This window comes from Columba livia, chromosome 4, assembly GCF_036013475.1.
Source record: "Columba livia isolate bColLiv1 breed racing homer chromosome 4, bColLiv1.pat.W.v2, whole genome shotgun sequence".
Classification (NCBI taxonomy): domain Eukaryota; kingdom Metazoa; phylum Chordata; class Aves; order Columbiformes; family Columbidae; genus Columba; species Columba livia.
In genome coordinates, this window is record NC_088605.1 from 66,199,592 (window position 1) to 66,219,389 (window position 19,798).

The 19,798-nt window shown below is 44.6% G+C and overlaps 1 protein-coding gene across 1 annotated transcript in view; it reads right to left on the minus strand.

The window, feature by feature from the left end:
- Nucleotides 1–19,324, minus strand: part of BBS12 (Bardet-Biedl syndrome 12) — a 50,893-nt gene extending 31,569 nt beyond the window's left edge. Inside the window, exon 1 of the transcript XR_010472432.1 lies at nucleotides 19,084–19,324. The gene's annotated coding sequence lies outside the window, so the exon portion shown is untranslated. The remainder of the gene's footprint in view (nucleotides 1–19,083) is intronic.
- Between the last annotated feature and the right edge of the window lie 474 nt (nucleotides 19,325–19,798).

The window sequence follows — 19,798 nt, forward strand, 5'->3', positions numbered from 1 at the left end:
CATTGCCAGTGGCCCTCCTGCTCACTCAGAACTTATTATCCCTCCTTCAATTTGTTTGAAAATTATTTTTGTTTCCTTAACCAGATAAAACCAAAAGAAGATGAGAAAAATACTGCTCCCAAGATGCTTTGAAACACCAGCTTTGTTTCAAAACCTAGTTACATATGCTAACAAACTAGCTGCAGCTGCCTGACACATTTTACAAAAACCAGGCAGGGAGAGTAAATCGTTAGTGAGGGATGTTCTTCGGACACCCCACAACACAAGTGACCAGGCAGGCACAACCTGCACGTCCCTGGCGTAAGGGAGCAAACAAACTGCGTGGTCCGCAGGATGGGATGATCCTTGACACTTGAGGAAAGAATCCCTATGAGGATAATTTTTCAAATATAGCTTCCTTTTTGTCACGTGTATCAACATAAATAGTGTAGCTGTGAGTGGACAGCCACCCCACACCACAACACCACATGCCAGTGCCCCAGCCATCAGGACATGCCCGTCTGAATCACTCCTGTGAAGAGAAGGCCATGGCTGCCCCTTTGCTGCAGCTCAAGGTTGCTGTGAAAGTCTCTGCTGAGAAGCTGTAAAAATCTGCTTTCAGTGGGTGTTACACACCCCGCTTAACTAGAGGATGCGCTCCTAAATTTCTACATTAAGGAAAGATGTAGAAGTCTTTTCTGTCTCCCTGTAAGGGAGAAAAGAACTGATAGTTCTGAGACTGTGACAGTCTCGCTAGAGGGCATTCAGTTACTAACGTGTAAGATGAGTGATGCTTATTTCCCTCCTCTGTGGCTTTTAATGACGATCGAAAGTAGGCTAACAAACACCATCCAGCTGGGGCCTGAAATATGTGGTTGGATACAGAATTATTTTTTTCTTAAAAAGGAACACAAGACTTCTCACACAACTCAAACACAAAATGCTGTACTTATTAGCTGATTGTTCAAAGCTAAACCCCCAAACCACACTTTCTGAAACTCCCACTCTGTATCAATAATTACAGACACACTCTCAGGGGAGCGGAAAACTGAAGTTGCCTTTCACACAGTCCCCCTGAGTGCTCTGACCACTACTCTAGAGGGTTATTTGCTCTCTTTGGGAATATTGCTACCAAATGGAACCACCTGAAGCAGAGAGACAAAGCCAGACCTACTGCAGGATGCTTGTGGCCCTCCCTTGGGATGTGAGAAAACTGGAATCACGGCCTTGCTTCGAGTCAAGAGGAACAAGGATTTGAGAATTAGACTCTTGTCCCCAAGGTGAGTGTGTCAACCTTTAGGACACCGGGATGTGCCTTATTCCAGTGGCCTTGTGGGGTGGAACGTGACCAAGAAACGCATTTTCAGGACACTGGCTGGACAGAGCCCACAAGCATGATAGATAGACACCTGTCTTCACTTGATAGTAGCTCAGAATATCAAGAGCTCGACAGCTCACATCTCGTGCTGAAAAAATACAGGGGCCCTGTAAGGAAGAAATGTGGATTTAGGGTGGAGCAAGACAGAGGACCTGCAAAGCTTGATGCTTCAGTACCTGATTTGTAGGTGCCCAATTCCTTAAGCAGTACAGAGAAAATGAGGGTCTTAAAGCAATGATCCAAATCTCTGCTGAGCTGGGAGCCCAGCAGAGCTGGCTCATAGCAAACCTGCTCCCATGCAGAGCATCAGAACATCCACCAGCAGTTCAGACTTCATCACAAATTGTACAGACGTGGTGCCCACCTTTAAGAGCCTCAGCCCTTTCTGACCTTTGCTCCTTGATGATTTCAGAGACCCACTGCAGTGGCGTTGAGGACTTAAAACGGTACCTCTTGACCTCTTTGGAGTTCTGGCTGCCACCAATTACTAAACTTGAAATTGCTCAAGTCATTTTTTGCTTGTCTGAATTAGATTTGATGCTGTGAATAAGAACAAAACAAAGTTGTCAAACCTGAGCTGCAAACACGCAAAATTCTGGGCATGGTCTTAACAGTTTCACATGCATTTATTATTCCCTCCATGTTGGATGCATGTGCATGCACACACATACTGCATACACACATACTGTGTGTGCACATGCAAAACTTGCAGTCCTGTCATTATTAGAATTTCACAAACTTTTCACATGCAAAAAGCCCAAATGTGAGTGCACATTTGGAAGCTTCAACTGGGAAAAGGGTGCATTTGCTGCAGCGTTTTAGTCCCAGGTAGGATAGGATCTGCGTACCGCAGAGTCATGATGGAGCACAAGTCTGGCCCTTATTTCCCTGGAGTGGAAATCCCAGAGGGTTATGACCACAGACAAAGTTGATGGGTAGGTGGGATGGATATTGTCAGTCCAGCACTAAGCCAAGAGCTGTGGGGCAGGGCTGCACTGCATCAAGCTTTTGAAAGCCCAGCTTTGGTAGCAGTGCCATGTTAGTCCCTGCAGCATGGGGTTCAAAGGCAATGCCTGCCCCATAGCCTGTGGCACACAGTGCTCCCAGACGGGGACAGAAGCCACTGCACCCATCTGTTGCAGGCACATGGGCTGCCTGGACAGCCAGGGCCACCAAGGGCTGTGGGACGGGCACCGGAGCTGCTGGACCAGGCTCAGGGGCTGCAACCCACTGGTGCAGACTCGCTGAGCTGCCCTTGTTCTCAAGGCCACTTTATTTCCTTGGAAATCTTCTGACTGGTTCTAGTAGTTTCACTATAAAAAGCAATCCCCCAACATCAAATAAAGTAAAAAATAGCTTTCTGTGGGAAACAAATGCAACAGCTAACCTAGCCCATTTCCAATCTTATTTTAAAGAGCTCTCTGCCCAAAAACATGGCACAGCATGAACAAAACCAGTAAAATTTACACATCCATGCTATTGTATGAAGTTCCTCCCTAGTATGGCTTCTTCTTTACCTGCCTCTTCTCAATACGCTTAACAAAGAGAAAACAGATACATGCTTTCCTGTAAATTCTTTCAGACCTCCAAATGAGAAATATCATGAAAGATCTAAACATCAGGGAAAAACTGACTGCAAACATTGCAGGTCTGATTTATAAACACAGGAAGGTATTTTAGTATAAACAAGCAGCATTTCTACTGGCTTTTAAAAATGTGGTATCAGATCATCTCGATTTCAGTTTTCAAAAGTGTGTGTTCTCCAAGTTAAAACAAAAGCTAAGGTGACAGGTCCAGATGTTTCCTCTTTGGGCAGCTTATGCCATGATCAGCCGAAGAAGAAATCCATAGAAACATGGTTTCCACACATCTTTTGAATGTTATGTTTAAATTAGTCCATACAATGTAGTTAATTAAGTGAGGTCGAAGATGATTACTGCAGAATAGCTCATTTTGGAATGGGAGGTGCACTTTTTTTTTCTTATTAAGTTAACTAAATTAATACGGGACCCGCATAGTGATGAGGTCCAAAAAATAAGACACACAGAACTATCCTTTTCATCTATCCTCAACATCTGGACTTCTCTTGTTTGTTCTGTTTCATATTTCTTATGAGGCCTCGGCAACTTCGAGTAGGTAGGACTGGTGGTCCCATTTAAATCAAATGTTAAAGCTTGTAATTTCTGAATCATTTCTCCCTGTCACCTACCATTTCCAAAGCTCCTGTTACTCAGTTCTTGATGGCTCATTAGTTACATGAGGAAACAGAAACCAGCTTTGCTTAAAACTCCACCAAATGAGCACAGTAAGTGAACAAAGATTTTTCAATTACTTTTCCAGTTCTAGTGGTCTCATCTGTTACTTGTGGAACAACAGGTACATTTTGCAAAAAAACAGAACAAGATTTTTCTACATGAAAAAAATGCGTGTCAGTGGAGGTACCGTCTATCTAGAGAAGACCAATGCTTTTGTAAATAACAGGTGAAACAGCTGTAAAACCTACGATTTTTTTCTCTAGGCAGAAAATTACCACAGTCGAGAATAGTGTTTGGCAAACATATCCTGTAAGTGGCTATTTTTCACCTTATTCCTTCATATTAGGAAGCAATAAAGTATTCAACAAAATGGCTGATAGGTTTGAATATCATTTCTGCTCATGCTGTGAAGCAAAGAAATATTATTTGTCAAATCCTGATAAAGTAGGTCACTACATGGGTCAAGTAAACACTTCGGATCCTACTGCAGAAAGCAATTTTATTATTGCTTACAGTATTAAAGATAGTAATATTACAAATCCGAGGGAAAATATGAGTTGAAAATGCTTCTGTATCAAAATTAAAGGAGCTTTTCCCAGAAATGAAACAGTTTTTAGAAGGGGGGTGGGAAAAAACAAGTATTCTTGTTTTTCCTAGTACCAAACCAAGATGCAACAGATGTATTAAACAGGATATTATTTATTACGTGGGGATTTTTGCGCGAAGATTCAGATTTCTCCTATCAAATGCCATGCAATACTATGAGTCACTGAGTCAAGTTGTAGGATGGTTCAGTCCTGACCACCTCCTGCTACAGGCTCAGTATCATCTATTCCCATTGCCTTCAGCAGGACCAAGCGGTCCTTAGCACTTTTGCAAAACTGGGCCCTAGACAATGAAGGCTTTAGGTATGGGCTTCCTATTTCCTGCAGTGGATTTGTGTAGGTGGCCTTGTTACCAGAAATCCATACTCCTACACAGCAACTTCTGACTGTGTTTCTGCAGAAATGACTATGATGAAAGGAATGAAATATTTTTAAAATAAAAATCATGTGTTTGTTTCTCCAAACCAGTTAGGCTATCTCCTGCTGGTGAGATGAACGTCTCCACCTCCTGTGTGGCAAAATTAAGAGCAGGGTGGGAAACAAAAGGATTAAGGTTTGCAAAGACGCTGTGGCTGGGGCTGCTGGGCGCACCAAGAGGGGAGAGCCCGTCTGTACCGTCCCTCGCCCATTGCCAGCGGCTGAGTCACTGGCCCAGCCTGCAGAGCTTCTCGCTGCTGCGTTTCGCAGCCAGGAAAATCCCACATCCTCCCAGTGGGTGTAGGAAATGCAGCTACAGCCTCTGGATGCGTCGCCACCAAAAACAAAGGGGAGACTGTGGTGCGGGTGGTGTCTGAGGGTGCAGGGCCAGTGTCCCGGGACCTTGCAGACAGCACACGGGCTCTCAGGGCACAAGAAGCCACGGTGGGTGGGAGCAGAGCCCATGGCCAGCGTTGCCCACCTGCTGCCCACAGCCCCGCGGGTTTGCCAACCCCAGTGATGTAAGGTGCAAGACCAGCACAACCTCCCCACAGGGGGATCTGCCAGGGCCACCAGGAAACCTCCTCTCCTGTCCCACCCCATCCTGCCTCTCTGTGCTTTAGCGAGGTGACGTCACCCTTAGCCCATAATTGTCTTCCCTGTGGGCCAGCCAGCCCAGACTTTTTGCCTTCCAGCGCAGGGGGAAGTCACTAGTCTTGCCATGCTGTTGTGGCCAGCTTAGGCCTGGCAGGCTCCAGTGAAGATCACTGGAGATGCTCCTCTCACCTCCCACCCATCTCAGCTCACTCAAACATTCTCCATGAGCAGACGATTGCAAAGTTGGGTACAATTAGCCAGGGCAGCTTCAATAACTTGATTTGCCAATAACAGCTGAATATTGCCAACACTGCTTCAGATGATGGCTCTGCAAGCATACTGCAGGGAAAGCAACTGAAGACATTGCTCACAAATCCACAGTGTTTCTTTCTACAAGATCCCTGTGGCACTTGCCAAGCTCATGTTGAGGGTGGTGTTGTTCTGAGAAGACCGCAAGCATCGTGGGTCAGACAGCCAGAGCCTGGATGTCCAGTCTAAGGTTGAGCATTGCTCTTGAGAAAGAAAACACAGCGGCAGACTGACATGGGTTTGTCCAGCTGTCTGGGCAACTGCTCCAGACAAAAGCTCTTTTGAGAAGCCGCTTCTGTAAAGCTGACAAGAAGAGAGCTGTCATCCCCAAAAGTGTGTTCACATGCACAGGTGGCAGCAGAGCTGGCACCAGGAGCTACTGCCTTAGGAGAGCAATCGAACAGCTGCTGTCAATCCTATGCAGTACAAGCCTTCCCACCCTAAGTCTCCAATGGCTTATGAACCCCTTTTCTCAGAGCTGGCATCAGGTCCCCAGCCAACCCCGCAGCCCTAACACAACCCTTCTTCACTAGCGCCATGCTGCTCCTTACGCCTCCTTAGCAGAGCTGCTGCCCTGCACCTCCAGCACTGCTCTCCCGGTCTGTTTGGCCACCAGTACTTCTCCTAGGAAGGCTAAGAAGTGCAACCACGCAGGAAATAAAGGAGAGAAAAAAATATCTCCTGGCATCCATTCCCTGTCACATTTGTTCCATGCATAAATTGACCAAAACAGGAAAGCTCAGAGAGGGGAAAATAGCTACATGTGAAAGGAAAAACAAACCAGCCTATCCTAGCTCTGTCTCGGCATGTATTCATTTACCGGACCAAGTGCCTTTGACCCAGCCCAATGGGCAGACAAGAGAGCCTGCCTTTGTGATCTCTGCCAACAAGGGGGAAAATGAGTCCCCACAAGTACTTTACCATTACTGGGTCACCACTTGGACGTTTTAACACTGGTGTTCAACACCAATATTTTCTTCTGAGGAGGTGTCATAGGGGTTGGCTCCTCCATTGGTCTGGCTGAGGAGAATGCAACTGCTCAGGGAAAAGCTGGTTATACCACAGGTTCCTCCTTCATTGGGTTCACTGCATCACCTATCAGGCAAACTATTTTACAGTGATGACCAAGTAGATGTTTACAGGTACTTCACAGCCACCATCTGGAACGTTTCTAAATGTCCACATCTGCATTCTTGGGGTGAATTTCCTTTTACACGTTGGAGATAGAGTGAGTTTGTATCAATAAAAAGCGTGTAAGCTGCTGGCTCATTGTCCTGGAGTTCAAAAGTTTAAGGTGGTTTTTGAATACCACCTGAAAATGTAAAGGTGGAAGATGAGTTCCTTTTAACCTACAAAATGATTTGTTTTTAAGACTGAAGCACTGATTCAAACTGAATCTAGGTATTTAATGGAAAATTGAGTCTAGGACAGTAACTTGTGTGGCATTGTTGCCATCTTGAAACTTTCATAGTTCAAAAGGTGGCTTAGGCTTAAGTCTTTGACAAAATGAAATCGTTTGACACTTATTTCAGCAGTTTCCATTGAGAAATTGGCTTGTTCAAGGCACTGTCTCTCTGAAAAAATCACATCAACTTCAGTAGATTTTACCTGATAACGCTCACTGAGTTCCTAGCAATTACCGCTCTTTATTATTTGCATATGAAATTTTTAGGGACTATCCAAGCAGAACATTAATAGCTCCATGGCCTAGAAAGCTTTCGACCTCAGCAGAAGACAGCTGGCAACAGACAGACAATGCATAAGGCAGTATTGGCCAGAAATCCAAGGACCATTAACATCCTTCTGACAGTAATACCTTAGAGAAGGGACATTTCCAAAAGCCATCTGAAGAAGACTGAAGTTGGGATGCTTTGGAAATACCAAAAAACGTGCACTCTTAAATATGTAACAGGAAGGTGGTAGAGCCTTGGAGCACAGGTCTGTAAGAGATAGAAGGGATCATACCAACAGTGAGTGCGAGATGATCATGAGGCTGAAAGAGCACCAAAGCTGGCACTGGATGAACAGCCATTTTATTTGCATCTAATACCGCAGAGCAGAGAGATGTCATAGAAATTAGTTAAGCAGAGAGGGAGGCTTGGAAAATCAGCTTTGCAGGAGAAGGCAATGACTATGTGAGAGGCAAGAAGAATCCTGTAATAACAGAGATACAAGAAGAAAATTTAGCTCTGTGAATAAAACCTTTCATGCTACTGAATATACACACCCAGATGTAAGCATTATCTGGATAGAGAATAGTCCCAGTCAAAGATGACACCCAAGTTGCAAGTCTGAGATAGAAGCAAGATGCTAGGGCTTTAGCGACCCAACAGCAAGTACAGCCAGCTCTCAGTTGTCCATGGGTGCCTAATCCATGTTGCAGATTGAAGTGCAGACACACTGGAGAAGTCCCAGAGCACAGCCAGCAGATTCAGACATGGGCCAAGCAAACAAAGCCATACAGCTCTCTAGGTCTGCAGAGATCCAAACTCAGGTTTTGTGCTTTTTGGCAGGGCTGCCCCTAAACAATCAACTTGCAGATTGGTTGCTGTAAAAAAAACAAACCAAACCAAACCAAACCAAAACTAAAACAAACAAAAACCAAACCAACCAACCAAACAAAACAACAACAAAAAACCCCACAAGCCAAACATTTCTATACTTTTGCCTGTGGCTCCTCAGTTTGGGTTCCTGGAGCATTCGGGAAGGTGAGCGAAGGCTTTGCAACCACATGGAGCCAGTGTGGGTCTGGCAGCACACCTGGAATGACAAGCCTTGATGGACACCAGAGTGATCTGTGTGGAGACACCCAGGTGGCTGCCATGGAGCCAACACGCCAGGCAAGGTGAAGCTGAGCCAGGATTGACCTGTTTTGTTCCACCTCTGTGCAGACTGGCCAAGGTGGCCATATTCTGCACTCTCTGATACACCCTCTGCTATTTGGTTTTGTCAGAGCACAGACCTTTCAGTGCCTTCTTTACCTGTGCACAGCCATGCAAACTTCAGACTAGCAGTAAATGCTAAGATGTGCTGAAGCTGAGCTTCAGCTTATGAGATACTGTCTTAATCATCCTAGGACTAGAAGTACCCAGCATGACACTGACCTAGCAAGAATTTGGGGTGGCTACAATGTCAGGGACTGAAGATGCCGTCTTACTGCCTTGTGCTGGGTCACGTACTCCGCTGTGCTTCCTGTACCTCCTGGGTTCAGCAGTGGGGAACTGTCAGTAACCACAGCACCATGATTAGCACGACACACCACACCACACTCATGAGAACCATAAGATTCTTTTCAATGCATGACAGCCTGGCAGGTGTGACAGGAAGAATACGAATCTCCTTCTCTGCCTTGGGAAACCCGTGCGGCCTCCAACAGGGAGCTGGAAAGAGAGGTGTAGACAGCAGCCGATAGCAATTCATATATAATAGACTAGAGTGCCTAGGGAAAAAAATTACAGCAAACTGCAGAGGAGTATTGGAGCAGGGAATTATCTTGCCCTTTGTCAGGTAGAAGTGGGGGACATGAAATGGTGTTGCCAATTCCTCCTGCCTCCTCAGTTATGGTCACTTTACTCACTTGACTTAAATTGTGATTGTGTGCATATATTCCCGAACAGATCCACACTAACATACAGCCAGCTTTGCTGTTGCTTCTGCAAAGCTCTTCCTCAGCACAGGTTGTTCTTACTGTTTCTCTGCTAGCCTGCAGCCATATACACACCTGGAACTTTCCTCATTGCGTTCAGCATAATGTTGTCATAATAATGTCATTCCTGCTCCTCAAAGCAATGCAATCCACAGGCCTCGCTGGGGCTGCTGCTCACTCCTTCTCATGCAGTGCCTGCTGTCCTGGCCAAAGCCCAGCCCTGCAGCCAGTGGCTCCCCTGCCTGTTCACATGGCTGCGCTCAGCTCACCCTCAACGAGCCTTCTCTTTTTCCACCTCATTCTGTACCCCTTCCTACACCGTCAGCTGCTTCACACCATCTTTGCTACTCACGGATTTGCACCAACTTCAAGAATCATGGTACTCTTGTAAAGTGATACAAACACTTGGAATAGCATGAGGAGCTTTTTCACCTGTGTCCTTTATGGTGGCAATCTGACCAGCTAATAGCTACTACCAAACTGGTGTTACAGAAACCCCTCAGTGTATTGCAGTACTTCAACTAACTGCTTCATTTAACTTGGTTTCAGTTTGATCAGTGCAACCCCTGTGCGTCTGGTCAAAACCCACTGCTGGCAGCTGCTTGCAGGACGAGCTCTACAGAAAAAAGAAGAGCTGCAGCCGATTCTGAGCGTGTTCCTCCTAGATGGATAAAGAAACCTATTTGACAGTCACGCGTGCAATGAGTAACTCAATAAGAAACTCCACGTATAAGAGTCCAAAGCAACTTCACCTAATACTCAAGCTTAGCCGAGAGAGGGGTGGACTGAAGCACCTCCCCATGGCCAGACGGGCAGCTAAGCAAAGACAGGCCACCTGGGGCAGTCCTGATCCAAGCCGGGCAGGATCCATAGCCAGACAGCAAATTCATGCAACACTAGGATGTCTGCGTGACCCTGAGGGACTATGATCTAAGGCAGATAACAGAGTTAGTCTGAATTTATGCTAAAATCATCTGTGTTTTTCAGTTTCCTCCTTCCTCATATGCTTACTCTGAAGGAAGAGGAGAATTATATCTAAGTCTAATCTTTATGTATGTTCGCTCAAACTATTACAAGAAACAGGCAGGAGGCTCCAGAAGCAGGACTTCCAGAGCACCAGGTCCTGTGTATACCTGTGTGTCAGCAGGACATCACTGTTACCACTACAGGTACACTGGGCTCCTGCTTACTGTTCCTATCTGTCCTTCCCCTTCTCCAGCAGTCGTTTTTACTAAGAGTGGATATGCTTGTTTTTCAGAGCCCATACTCTTACAACTTAGTGTTTACCTCAACATGTAACTTCACATGTTCCTCTCCTTCAAAACCGCCCAAAGGGGCAAAGTTGTAGTTACATGCAAGGAGCAGTTACCAAATATCTACAGGATTTAGAAGCACAAATTCTGCTTACCCTCAGCATGACTCCTAATGGTAAATATCTCTGACGTTTTTGCAAATTTCCCCTTTGTAGGTTAAAAACTAAATTCTGAAGGAGACATGAATTAATTTTTACCTTTAGCCGAAGAATAGCACAACAGAGGATTGTTTCAAGTCACAAACGAGAGGCATACACCAGAGAGAGAAGGAACCAGTTCCTCCAAGTCTTAGAGTAAAATCTGGGACACAGGGAAGTGCTGGAGGAAGAAAGGAGGGAACCACCATGGTCACTTAGCAAGTCCTGAATCCAAATCCCTTCCTGCACTCAAAACTGCCTGGCACAAAGGTATACACCATCTTTACAGGATGTGTTGCACAACTTGGTCACAGGTTGCTGCATGTTTTATGTGGCTGTGGAAATGCATCTGAGAGTTTATTTTTGGCAGGTACACAGATAAAAGGTACCAAGTGAGTCTTATATAAGTAAAAAAAGAAACTCTGCCTTCCCCCACCTGCTCCGCCTCACTTGAGGGAGTTTGACTCACGATTTTCCAACTTTTGGAGACTTGTAAAGGCTTTTCTCACAGTGCAAGCCACAGCCACAGCCTTAGAAAGGTGAGTAGAAGGGACATAACACAGCAGCATTGTGCAGAAAGGAGTTGTAAAGCTGTCAGGGAATTTCTTAACTTTGAACACAGGACTTTGAACTCAGAACAAGCTTCTACCAGCATTTCTTTCGGACCAAGGTAGAAGTTGATTTACTTATTTGATTTCTAGCATTTAAAACCTTCAAAAGTCATCTGGTCCAACCACCCTGCAATGAGAAGGGACATCTTCAACTAGATCACATTGCTGAGAGCCCTGTCCAGCCTGGCTTTGAATGTGTAATCTCCCAGCCCTATGTGCAGCCTGTTCCAGTGTTTCACCGCCCTTGTCGTAAAGAGTTCCTCCCTAATATCTGGCCATAATCTCCCCTCTTGTAGTTTAAAACCATTACCCCTTATCCTATCACTCCAGGCTCCCACCCCAAAGCAACACACCCCCCAAAAAATATGCCTCTTCTTCCCCACAAAAACAAACCCCTTATTTTTTTCTTTAGAACAATTCACTCCAAAGCAAGCATATGGCTTCCAGGAAAAATATTCCCTAAAAATGATACCAGGTTTTCTCAGCAAGTCTTTGACTATTAACTCCTCTTCATTGCATGTGATACGAGCCCTCAGCAGCACATCTTTCATTTCATGCAAGTTTCAGGAATTTTGAAGCGAAACATTGCCAATTTGAATTTAGAGGAATTTAAGCCTAATTTACCAAGTAGGTAAGTTATGTCAGTAGCTGGCGTCTTCTCAGTTTCTATCTTGTTGTACCAACCTCCTTTATTTTCTTTTTATGTCGTCTTTTCCAGTGCTATACCATGCATTTCTTTTAGCAATCTTTGCCTTGATAAAGCAACTGTCTTCTGGTTTCTGCAAAACTTCATTCCAGTAATGTGTGCTTATGACCTATGTATGTTTTTAATCTTAAATCATCCTTAAAACTTATGTTACTATCCTGATGAATGCATTGCTCTTTTCTTTCTGATCTGGCTTCTTCGGCAAAGGTTATATATGGTTGGTCAGATAAGTAGTAAACAAATGTTACCATCAGTTTCAGATCACTTCTGAGAAAGAGAAGCCCCCACAAGCCAACAGATGTTCTAATACACAGGCAGAACCGGCAGGCTAATTTTTTTGTTTGTTGGTTTTAATTTTAAGAAGCCTCTTTGCAGATCTGCTTGCTTCCTATACTGAAGAAATGCAGAACCGCAGATATGGACTGTTGTCTTCAGACCAGTGACAGACGCAAATGGTTTATTTATTTTTTTCCCCTTGCACAGTTTTCATTTCAGTAGTGACATTTGCATTTTTATGGATGAGTAATTTGGAGGGAGAATGCACACTAAAAAGGTAAGACTACAGAATGGTGTCTGTTTAGCTTTGGGAAGACTCTAGCTCTTGTTTAAGCTGATGTTACTGCTATGCATTTCTAAGGGTAGAATCTGGATCTGCTGAAGGTCAGATCTTTCTGAATAACTCCATGTGCAGAGAAGTGTGTTCTGGATTAAGAGTGATGAGTCTCCATATAGTTTATCCATTTTTATTCTTACTTTTCTAGGTTGCCAAAAGAGGGGAAAGAAGATCTTATGCTGGGGAAAGATCTTACGTGTAGGGGAAAGGGACCTGGGGGTCCTGGGGGACAGCAGGATGACCATGAGCCAGCACTGTGCCCTTGTGGCCAGGAAGGCCAATGGTATCCTGGGGTGTATTAGAAGGGGGGTGGTCAGTAGGTCAGAGAGGTTCTCCTCCCCCTCTACTCTGCCCTGGTGAGACCACACCTGGAATATTGTGTCCAGTTCTGGGCCCCTCAGTTCCAGAAGGACAGGGAACTGCTGGAGAGGGTCCAGCGTAGGGCAACAAAGATGATGAAGGGAGTGGAACATCTCCCTTAGGAGGAAAGGCTAAGGGAGCTGGGGCTCTTTAGCTTGGAGGAGACTGAGGGGTGACCTCATTAATGTTTACAGATATATAAAGGGTGAGTGTCATGAGGATGGAGCCAGACTCTTCTCGGTGACAACCAGTGATAGGACAAGAGGCAATGGGTTCAAACTGGAACACAAGAGGTTCCACTTAAATTTGAGAAGAAACTTCTTCTCAGCAAGGGTGACAGACACTGGAACAGGCTGCCCAGGGGGGTTGTGGAGTCTCCTACTCTGGAGATATTAAAAACTCGCCTGGACATGTTCCTGTGCGACCTCATCTGGGTGTTCCTGCTCCAGCAGGGGGATTGGACTGGATGATCTCTTGAGGTCCTTCCAATCCCTGACATTCTGTGATTCTGTGATTACTTCTTCTGACTATTGAACTGGTAGGATATATAGGCAGACTTTGCCTAGCATGGCAATTCTTTCTGCTTATTTCTGATAGGAAAAACAGTACATAGACTCCTGCAAGTCTTTCTTTTCCTACTGTAACTTTGTCCAGATGAAATATTAGACAATGCTCTGACTCTCACATGCCCTTTCAGTAAAGCATTTTCCCCTTCATTATTCATCAGAAAAGGATTATATCTGGGAAACTGCAAGGTTGTACCTAAAGATGCAAATCAAAATTAAGGACCCCTTCCTTAGTCAACCGTGATCAAACATTCAGTGCGTGCACTGAGTCTTCTAGCACACCTCCACAGCCACTCATTTCACAGATGCTACTCCTTCTGGGGAGAGCTACACCTTCTGCTCTTGGTTTGCCTTGGTTTACCTCTGAAAAAAATAAGTATTCTTAGCTGGAGCTGACTAACTCAAAGTGAAATCCTAGCACAGATAAGGCATGGTTTAGTTTTCCTATAAGCTAACACCCAGAATTAGGGTATTTGGGGTGGTGTATTTATAATAACCATGATAGAACTAAATGATTCTATGGTATTTTCATGCTTCATATATCATGATTGATATAAATATGCAGCCAGACTCTGTGCACCATCAAACAGTAGAAATACTCAGCCAAAACCCATCTGACATCCTGAGCTGCCCACACAATTCCCCTGAGTGTGCAAAGCACCCAGGACCCGTATGCCAGACATTAAGCACAAACCCTCTCTCAAATCTTAGCACCCCACTGCAGCTGACACGAGGAAATCTGCTTTGGCTCGTCTGAAGTAACGCTAAAATAAAACCAGACAGCTGATTCTTTGGCTGCAGACACGCTAACATAAATCACTGAAAAATCTGAGGGCAACCTCAATGCACACAGTGGCTGTGGCTGGCAGCTGTCTCTCCAAACACTGTGGTGTGCCACGAATCCCCCCTTCTCCGCTGCCCTGCTGCAGGCCTGCACTGCCGCGTATTTATCCTCCCCAACCCCGCTTGCCCCGGGACAAAACCACCCTGACTCATCTCCAGCTGCTTTTGCAGCTCGTCGATTGCCACTGGGCAATTCCGCTACTGCTTAGAAAGAGCATCCTATGATACGATAGTCGAAGAAAAGGCAAACGGCCGCCCTGTACGTGCCTGAATATTTCTGCGTGGTGCAGTACTCCCTAAAGGGCAAATTTTTCCATTTCTAAGAACAAGAATTCTGCTCTTGTTCTAGGTCACTTGTGGAACCACGCAGATAAGAGATCTTACCAAAATGTCACTAATGATAAAGTATAGAGTTTTCAAAACTGTGTTTCTGAAGGTAGGCACTTTATCTAGGTGTCTAAATGGAGGGGGCAATATTCATACCCAATTTCCAAGACTTACTTTTGAAAGCACTGGCCCAATTATACGTGGATATTCAAAAGCTAAGCAGGGTGCTCTGGGTGTTGCACCAGGGCAAGGAAAAGCTCAGTGGTCAGTTTAAACACCAGTTTGCTGAACAGGATGGGACCAGCCACACCACGCCGCACACCACAAACATGACTGTTTTCTGACTGACTGTGACTGCACAGCACTGAGCCACCTAATTCACATCTGCCAGTGCAACGTAGCCAGCTCACAGGCTGGAAACATCACTTTGGCTTCTGTCCCACAACATGCCTCTTTGCTCCCTGTTCCACTGCCTTTTTTGTGGCAGCTGAACTGCTTGCAAATAAGAAGGCCTAACATGCACAATGTACCACATGCAACAGAAGATTTTGCAAAATGTAGGGCTGGTCGTTGGCTGCCCCGTAGCTTGCGAGCTTGGCACCTGAATGGTGCTTTCCCACAATCTCCTCTGAAGCCATATCCGGGGGAAAATTCAACAGTCTCTATTTTCAGTAGCCGGTTGGTAAAATAATTGCTTTTGGCTGAAAAAAAATAAATATCACTGACCCATAATCAAAATATAGTTTGTTTTTTAAACAACACTTTAGCTTCAAGGCCATTGAGTCCATCTCAGACCATGCTGAGATGGTAGTTGTGCTGTGTCTTGACATGCAGGGGGGGAAGAACACAGACTTGTTTCCGCTTTTCTCTGTTCTCACCTGAATGACGGGATCAAGGTTAAACAACCACAGACAGAAGGAAAAAAGATCACTGAGCAGAAGGGGAAATGTGAAATACGTCACATAATTTTTTCTTTTTTGCTGTCAGAGGTGCTCAGAAGTCGTGGCCAATGAGGCAAGAACAGACAGGCAGTCTGCAGAACGGGAGATTTCTGACGGTGAAGTCCTGTTGGGGTTTTTTGGGACAGTTACATACAAAACACCAAAGGAATGCCTCAGAACTACTATCCCCACCTACAGTGTTTCTTTTCCTTTACATTTACGGTAACAATGTTTAGGCAATAGTTTGTTTTTTTCAGTTCCCACTTACTATTCATTGTGAAACTTGGTAAGATTGGCCATGTTATAATGGTTCTCCACAAGTATGTGGATAAAGACATTTTTCTTCAACAGTTTTTTGCTGTATTTATTAACCTATCCCATTGTTTGGACATATTAACCTATCCCTTAGGACATATAACATGACTGGCATTGGTCTAGCATAAATCTTCCACAATCCTGCTAACTTATTCCTGTGTATATAAACCATATCCAAGTGTTTTCTGATACTTTGCCCAACTGCATAAACACAGAGTACCAAAACTAACTGCAGAAATTTTAATCACTGCTACAGCAAGTGACTCCAGGCATGATTTGGAGCAACGGGCAGATCTGTAAGAACAAATACTGAAGTAAAACTCCACGTAATACAAACAGCAGCGGCACGGCAAACCACAAAGATCAAGTTACGAATCTGAGTACTCCAAAGTTTTTAGTTAAAGTAATTAGTCCGAAATCAAAGGTTCTACCCTAAGCCTGGATTATGTGTGCAAAGGAAAGGGATTCACTTGGTTATAGAATCATAAAATAATTTTGGATGGAAGAGCCCTGTTATGCTACAGAACAAGGAGCCTTTCTAATCTGCACGGTCAGTGCTGCTACTCCTTTTACTTGGTAAGTATAAAATTCTTTATTTTAGGTTATCTAGGCCTTAAATTCACAGAAACACAAATTTAAATTAACTTCACATTCGTTGACATTAAGTAGCTTTGTTTAATTCAATTGAGAAGTCCATGAAATATCTGAGCCCTAGTCTGCTTAGTGAAACTTGACCTTCTACTATGCAAACCCAGGAAAAACCCCTCTTCTGCCATTTCCAGTTGCAGAAATAATACCCAAGAAAACACTTCAGGAAGAAAAAATTTGCAGTAGATAGATAAATACCATTTTAAAGGCAATCATGAATAAGAACCTTTGACGTCTGTCAACCTTTTCACTACCTGAGAACTACCTGCTGCTGGAAAACTCTCAGGTGGCTGAACACTGCTTTCATAGGCAAGTTTGTCTTTGCCCATAATTAAGGCCAAATTTAAAAATCACCTGTCTATATACTGAGGAGCAAATTTTATCCTCAGAAATTCAAACTTGTGAGCAAATCAGGGTTAGAATAAAAACACACTGCTATTCATGTATGGGATTGCAAAATGTAAGCCAAAACAGCAGAAGTGATAGAAGGTCAGCCTAAATACTTATATTTCACTTCATTAAAACAAGGTATCTTTAAATCCCTCATTGTGCTACCTTGTTCGTAACATTTGTTTTTAAACTCTGCCTTATTGCCATTCACATGCTTAATATTCTTGATGGTAGTCACAGCACTCAGGTCCAGTCATATCTTATTCATAATTTGATGTTAAAGGGGTACATTTCTAAAAAGACACCACCTGGGCACCCGTAAAATGATGTGCGAATGTCCCCATGTTCCCTTTTGCCACAAAGCAGCACAAGTTTGCACAATGACGTCTGCATTTTTCAAACACTGACAGTGAACAAATGGACACGAGCATGTGCCCAGGCTTGAGCATCTGTGACCACAAACCCCAGCGGGGTTTCTGAAAGTGCAGGGTTTGACACTGGTGAACAGAGAGTCGTTTACTAGCAGTCTCTGGATATTCCCAGGTTTCCTGTCACTGAGGAAAGGGGCACCAACGTGCACGTGAGGAGCTGCTAGCACCCTGGCAGAAACTGCAGTACTCATCTTTCTGTAGCTGTGATGATTCACGGGTACAAGTGAATCCAGGTTTGTAAAGGGAAACTGTATCTTGTCAGCCTGACCAAGGCTGGGTGGGAGCCTCAATCAAATCTGCCCCAATTTCTTTTCAGGCTGAATAGTTACTGCTGCTCTTGCCAGTTTTGAACTCACTGCAACTCCCTTCTGGCAGTAAATTCCCCAGAACAAAGCACAATAGTTCTCTCTTGTGTCTGACAAATCTCATACACCACTTTTGCTGCCCCACGGTGTAGTAAATAAATCTCAAGTTTGCTGTCTGAGCTCATCTTAGCATCTTTTTGTCGAGCTCTGTTGCCCTCCGTTGAGAAGGCATGCTATCAACTAGCACTGCTTTGAAAAAACCAATCCACCAGTAGCAGAAACATTTGGCTCAGGCCACCACTAAGTACTGGCACAGCAGACAAGACGTACAAAATTGCTTGGAAAATTGAAGTTTGAAAATGTGGCTGCAGTATTTTGAGAATGGTCATAGCTGATACTATGATTCAGTATCAGCAACTACCCAAACAGTCTCCACTTTATCTGGAAGCAATTTATGTCCTTTGCAAGCTGACCATGCTCTAAGCAATGCTCACAACTAAAATTCACTGTCTTCCACATAAGCCTTGCAAAAGCATTTGGCCAACCATTACATTCTGAAATGGAATTGAGACTCCTATTTCTGCCCTGGAGATACAGTCATTTACTGGTGTGACAATTCACAGATTTAGAATACAGCAAAGGCATGAAAAATACATATCTTATTTTCTCCCTGTGATATATTCAGCTTGAAATTCAGTAATGGATGAGGGATTTTCATTTTTCCACCCACGGAGATGACTACCCTTAGTACACTAGGAAGAATGCCTTTGAAAAGCATATTCCTCAGGACAAAGCATACTACTTATCTCATATGAAATAATTTCTAAATAAATCATAAACTAATAATTTATATTGCTCTTGCTGCCTTACAGTAAATTTGGTTGATAGGTACATCAAAAATAGCTCTAATGAAGTGTGTAGATTGTGAACATTAGGTTAAGAGGCAGTCTGGTTGGCAATCCTAACCAAGTCTAGCTGGGGAAACTGCCAACATGTACAGTTGATGTGCGCCTGCAGATCTCTTTGTACGTGGCCGCTACTGTTGTGCCTCTGCCAACAGGGAAAGCGTCCTGTCAGCAGTGCTTCTGGCCACACTCAGCGCTGATTCCTCTTCATATTTTCCCCTCCCACCACCTTCACAAGCATTAATCAAAAGTCATTCATGAAAAGCTTTCACCATGCAGCAGTTTGATTTCTGCTCCAGACAGCCCTCAGCAAGGAAGAGTCAAAGAGCTGGGCCATCTGACCTCATGTGCCCTCTTCAATTCACAGCACGTATGCCAGCACTGCCATAAATATCACACCTCCTACATGTGGCAGTCTTCACTTTGCTAACTTTTGTCACCCTCTCAATCACGCGTCCTCCCGCAGCCACCCGGCGCGGCACTGACCTGCAGGAGCCAGAGGCTCGGAGCCCAGCCTGCAGGACCCGTGCCACCGGGGTGCCGAGGGGGTCGGGAGGGACCATGCCGCTTCTCAGTTCTTTCATCTGTGTAGCAATGGTTGGTAACTTCACAATCTTTTTTGGAATAATTGTGAAAAAATCCTGTTAGGGAAATGCAAAACAATGAGTGTGTAAATGCTTCACATAAAATTTTCATTTCTATCCAGAGCTATTTGTTGTGAGTTTAAGGAATTTCCCTTACCCTCCCTGACCACTCCCCAAAATGCACCCAATCCCCCCAGTCCCCAAAACAGCTGCTGAGTCTCCAGGGTGCCCCTGCAAGTAACGCACACAGCCTGACTTCCACCCAAGCTGTTTTGTGGTCCTCCTCTTTGGGGATGGTGTGATAACACTGAGGTAGACAGAAAGCTCGTGTGAACAACATACATTTTCACAAAGATTACAAAATACTCATCCCGCTCACCATATGGAGATGCAAACACGAACTTCATACTGAGCCAGACTTTTGGTCTGATTTGACAAACAGGGTCAGGAATTTTGGTGTAGGTAGGGGGATCGCTGTCCATCAAAGCCCCTCGGCCCACCACATCCAGGTGTGCTCACCGAGGAACTGCATTACAGAGGCAGCCGAGGCAGCCGCAGCGTTTGCCCGGCCCAAGGGAACTGCCAGGCTGGATCCAGCGCGATGGGGCTGAAAAGCA